The 6,118-nt window shown below is 34.8% G+C and overlaps 1 pseudogene; it reads right to left on the bottom strand.

Moving 5' to 3' along the window:
- The window catches only part of LOC107683609 (FH1/FH2 domain-containing protein 3-like), a 38,666-nt pseudogene extending 32,678 nt beyond the window's left edge, over positions 1-5,988 (bottom strand).
- Positions 5,989-6,118: the final 130 nt, after the last annotated feature.

Raw genomic sequence — 6,118 nt, 5'->3', positions numbered from 1 at the left:
GAAATCGGTCACTTGTCCACAGAATTAGTATTTTCTGTACAGTGAATGGCACGTAGTGCACTATATAGGGGACAGGGAACGATTCAAACAGTGTAAATATGCTTTCCATTGAGGAAAAAAAGAAGTCTGGTTTGGCGCTGTGTCACGCTAACCACCGCACCGCACACACACTCTGCTCCGGTCCAGAGACACGATAGCACAGAGCGGATCACATGCGCGAGTCGGCGCAGACCACAAAATATATTGGAGCTATTTTAATTCTACACAGAATGTTATATTTTATAGCAATATGGATGAGATTGTGGCTGGCATAACCTGTCAAATGCGGCTTTACGGAGCTCAACGGCTCTAGCCCAAGCTGTGATGCAAACGAACGCTATTGGCTATTTTAAAAAGGGGCGGGGCTGCTTGATATGTCCTGCCCTGTCTTCCTGTTTCAGTTACAATGACGTCAACACAGAGTAACGCTGCGTGTTTCTAAGCATTTCAGGGGACCTTTAATCAAAACAACTCAACTGCAGTTTGATTGATATTGGAATGTGCAATAAAAAAATTTGATTTGATTAAAAATGGAGTAATTGGTTTTTGCAAATGAAAATACTCTTCATATAATCACACGTTACTAAATACATAATATTGATCACAGCTGTTATTAGAGGCAGCTGATGTGCTGTTTAGCGTCTGACAGCATGAAGACTTACATCACCGGGAGACATTCACGCATCACACGAGCTCTGGAGCACAAACACCAGCAAAACATGGAGAAAATCCCGTAATACTTCATTCAGTCTGTGTGTTTCTACACGACTCAGTGTTCACGGCTGCGCTCTAAACCCTCCTCAGCTGCACTGCTGTCTACAGAGGCAGCTGCCTTCTAAGCCAACAACTGGTATGGAACTTCATACTTCATTTTGTTTTGTCCTAAATTCTTTTTTCCTAAATTTGTGTTTTCTGTTTTCATTTTTCCAGATTCTAAACTAAACTGTAATCAAAGTCAAATCAGGAAACCTTGTCTAAACAATTGAATTCATGAAAAGTTAAATATTTATTAATTTATTGCAATTTTAACAATGAAAGAGCCCTATGAAATCTGTTTTATTTTTCCCCCGAAGTTCTGTTTTTCATTATTTTTTTCCAGATTCCATTTGAATTTATTAATTAAATTGTAATCAATATAAAAATAAAAATTCAAAACAACTGAATTCATAACCATTTATTAATTTATTAAAATATATGTTTTCCACTGACATTTTTCTGGATTCCATTTTAATTTATTAAAATGAAATTAAAAACCATGTCTAAACAAATGAATTCATAAAACCTCAACAATTTATTACAACTTTTTCAATAAAACAGCCCTGTGAAATATGTTTTATTTTTTCCCTAAACGATGTATATTCCATTGTAATTTTTCTGGATTCCATTTTAATTGATTCATTAAATTCTAATCAAAGTCAAATCAGGAAACCTTTAAACAACTGAACTGAATTCCTAATACGTTAAATATTTATTCATTTATTACAATTTTAACAATAAAACAGCCATGTGAAATATGTTTTTTTTTTTTTACTAAATTATGTATATTCCATTTGAATTTTTACTGGATTCCATTTTAATTGATTAATAAAATTTTAATCAAATTAAAAATATTTTAAAAAATCAAAAAATTGAGTTCATACAGCTATTAAAATTGATTAAATTTGCAAATATTGTGTTGTATTTTTAAATTGTTCTGCATTTTATAATTTATGATTTAAAACGAATTTATCATCTGTAATGGCGGTAATTAAATAAATTCATTTATTCACTAATTTACTTTTGATTTATTTCTCCAAAATATTCCAAATCCCTTGATATCCTGTGCTATAAATACCATTTTTGTGACTGGATTCCACTATTCCGTAAATAAGTCCATTTTAATTAGACTGAACTGTTTTTAATTGATAACAAATGTGAAATCTGCTGCTGTCTGTTTGGATGAGTGTGGTCTAGTGAGTCGTCTCACCTCTCGTTGAGCTCCTGTCCGTTAAACGGCTGGAACTTTGCGCGGTGTGGGGAGGCGGGGCTGAGCGGGGAGGCGTGGCCTGATCTGCCCAATGAATGTCTGCGGCTGCGGCGTCTCTGCAAGCCCCGCCCCTCGGCCCGTCTGTCCCGGCGAGCGTCTTCAGCACCATCCTCGTGCCCCAGAGTGGCCTGCAGGAACAGAGGCGCATCAGAACCAGCGATCGATCAGACATCAGTCATCTGTCAGAGTCTGTCAGACCTCGTAGACGCTGAGCTGCTCCAGCAGATCCAGATCCGTTCCCTTACGGCCCAGATAACGCCCACACACGCTCTCCATGCCCTGCTCCTCCAGAACATCCACCATATCATAGAACGAGTCCTGATCGGGCAGCACCGCCAGCGTCTGAGGGAGAGAGAGATTACACAGCTGCAGAATATCTGAGTACAGTAAAAGACTGTACATTAAGAAGACAAATGACGAGGTACAGACTGAGCAACCATACTCGGACTATAGAGACGGGCAGATATCGACAGAACTGGCTGCCCAAAGACAGCCCATACTGTACCCACAGAGCAACACTTTCTCACCAGCTGCCCCAACTATCAACACATTAGAAAGACATTTTATCCTAAATTTGAAACACTTTGTGTACTGGTATATATGGTTTATGAGGACACAAATGTGTATAATGACATGGGTACTACAGCGTAAACATGGTTTATGAGGAAACTTCTTGTGTCCCCGTAAAACAAAAGGCTTAAACATACAAAATGGTGTTTTATGAAATTCAAAAATTGCCAGTAGTTCTCTGTGAGGGGTAGGTTTAGGGGTAGGGTTGGTGTAGGGCAATAGAATATACAGTTTGTACAGTATAAAAACCATTACCCCTATGGAGAGTCCCCGTAAACCACAAATGCAAGTATGTGTGTGTGTGCGTGTGTGTGTGTGAGAGAGAGAGAGAGAGAGTGTGTGTGAGTGTGTGTGTGTCTCACCTTGTTAATAAGCGTCATCACATAGACCAGCAGCTCTGTGTCCACACCGTCCTTCTCTGCTAAAATCTCCATGGCGTTTGACCACTGCTTACAGCCTGACGATAACACACACACACACACACACACACACACACACACTTCATAATTTAGCAAAATCATTCAAAACTCACAAACAAACTAATTATTTTTGTATTATTTATATGAATTATATTATTAATTATAATTTAATTAAATAATGTAATTATAATTTATAATGTATAAATTATTCATTTTTAATTATTTATTATTTAAATAATTAATGCACCACTCTTTACATAATATCAGTTAAAAGAAATAAGACAAGGAATTACATTGTGACATTATTTCAAGGACAATTAAACATTTTCTCCCAAAATCCCCATTACTGTACAACAAAAAATGCTAAACTAATTATTGAATAATTTATTGATACTTCAGGATCAATACGCCTATTCCTACTTTCTATGAACAACCAACCAACCAACATGGACAAGCAGCATGAAGGAACGAGTGAAGGAGACTCGAATGAAAGTGTAACAGCGGGCTGCGCTACTCCTTGTAATGATCCTCAAGTATTGATAAATTAATTTTTTCATAATGATTTATTAATTGTTTATTTATTATTCAAAAGTTCATGCATTTTAGTAGTATTTGGTGTGGCTTTACAACCATTAATAATTAAAATTACAGTATAGTGCACACTGCAGGAAAAGTATGAGTAGTGTGTGTGTGTGTGTGTGTCTGTGTGAGTGTGTGTGTGCGAGTGCGTGTGAGTGAGTGAGTGTGTGTGTGCGAGGAGTCCACAGTGTTGATGGCCTGGATGAGCAGCGGTGCGTTGGACTCAGAATACTCAACAAACACCAGCAGCAGCTTCAGAGACGTCTTGACCACCAGACGAAACTGAACACACACACACGGATCAGATCTCACTCTTACTCTGATCGTCACACACACTGATCAAACGGCACGCCACCTTTGGGCCGATGAGCAGGTAGAGCCACTGGATGGTCTCGGTGTGACCTATGACCCCGTTCATCCCGTCCACATACAGCATGATCTGACCCAGAGCTGCAGAGACAAACACACGCCACTGAACGCTCATTAGCATAAACCTGATGGAACTGGGCGGGGCTTAGCAGCCTGGATGCTGCCTCTGATTGGTCAGAGCTAATAATATTTAGGGTTATTCTGACACTCTATTGTAACTCTTCACTGTGTGATTGTATTCTAATGATGAATAAGTCGCTGTCATGTGACACGTTACATTGCTCAGGATGAACCAATTTTATTGAGATTGCAGAGGTCAAATATTTTGCATCCCAACTGGAAAATACTTTTTCATTTGGATATAAATGACCATTAATAGTTTATTTCTTATTTAAAAAGAAAACATGCATGATGTTAGTATTTGGCATTGCTTCCTTAATAGTTAATAATTAATACATTATAAGGAATTATTCATTCATAATCATAAAATTTAATTAATTAATTATTTTGTTTGAATTATTTATTATTTGTGTATTTGCTATTTAAAAATTAATGCATCATGGTAGTATTTGGTGTGGTTTAAAATTATTGATAATTATTAATTATAATTAAGTATTAATTAAGTATAATTCAGCATTATTTTGTAGTTTTAATTGTTTATTAATTGTGTATTTATTATTAAATGCATGCATCATGGTAGCATTTGGTGTGGCTTTAAAATAACTAGTAATTAATAATGATTGATTATAAGTAATAATTAATTTATAGACATAAATTAAGCATAATTAATTAATTTTTTGTGTCAATTATTTATTAGTTGTGTATTTATTATTTAAAGAATAATGCAGCATGGTAGAATCTGGTATTACTTTAAAATTATGAATAATTAATAATGATTCATTATTAATTTAAAATAATAAATTAAGTATCATTAATTCATATTTTAGTTTTACTTATTCATTAATTGTGCATTTATTATTTTAAAAAGAAATCATAAATGACGGTAGAATGTGGTGTTGCTTTAAAATAAAATAATAAATTTAATATTATAAATAAAGTATAATTAGTTCTTTTTCTAGCTTTAATTATTTATTAGTTGTGCATTAATTATTTTAAAAATGTATAAATTATTGTAGTATTTGGTGTGGCTTTAAATTCCTGCTAATTCAAATGAAAAATAACTATATTACAATAATGTTAACCATTGTTATTATTATCTAAAAAATAATTACAAAATACAGAAATAAATCTCAGAAGAATTCAGATGAATTACAGGAATCATAATGAAATTTAAATAGTTTATCAAAAAAAGCGTGTTAAAAACAGCATGGTTTTCTATAGTAATAAAAATGGCAACCAAAAGGTGGCGCTGTTCTCCCTAATATGGATATCAAAATAAAATACCAGAAAATCATCATCTATAATGCATGAGATATTCTTTTCTTTCAGAAGTCTGAGGATACAAATAAAGCAAACGAACCTCTGAGGATGTAGTTCTGATAGTTCTGATCCGCTTCAGCGCCGACCTTAATCAAACACGTCAGACCTTCAGCCATAACGAACTCATGAACCAGGTCCTTATCGTCCTGCACACACACGACACACACACACACGCACGCACACACGCACAGACACACACGCACACGCACACACAAACACACATGACAAAACTGTCATTACTTGAAATAAAACTTTTACTAAAAATAAAAATATATATTATAAAAAAATATATATATAAATATAATATTATCAGTGAGTTGCCAAGGCAACATTTCTCATTTTCATTTAGTTTAACTTGAAGCACTACAAAAAAAAAAAATGCGACAAAACACAAATATATATATATTCCTACAAATTATAATAATATCTCGGTGATACTAAAATAACACTGCAGTGAAGTAAATGTGTGTTTTTATACCTGGAATATCTGCTTGAGAGAAAACAGCGCCCTCCTCAGGTCACGGCCATTGGAGTTATACAGCTTCTCTAGAGAGAGAGAGACATAGAGAGAGAGAGATATGGATATATAGAGAGAGAGAGAGATATATAGATATATATATATAGAGAGAGAGATATACAGTGGGTACGGAAAGTATTCAGACGCCCTTAAATTTTT

Source organism: Sinocyclocheilus anshuiensis, unplaced genomic scaffold (assembly GCF_001515605.1).
Source record: "Sinocyclocheilus anshuiensis isolate Anshui unplaced genomic scaffold, SAMN03320099.WGS_v1.1 scaffold2617, whole genome shotgun sequence".
Classification (NCBI taxonomy): domain Eukaryota; kingdom Metazoa; phylum Chordata; class Actinopteri; order Cypriniformes; family Cyprinidae; genus Sinocyclocheilus; species Sinocyclocheilus anshuiensis.
Note: the sequence above shows the minus strand (reverse complement) of the source record. Positions and strands in the feature narration are given on the sequence as shown.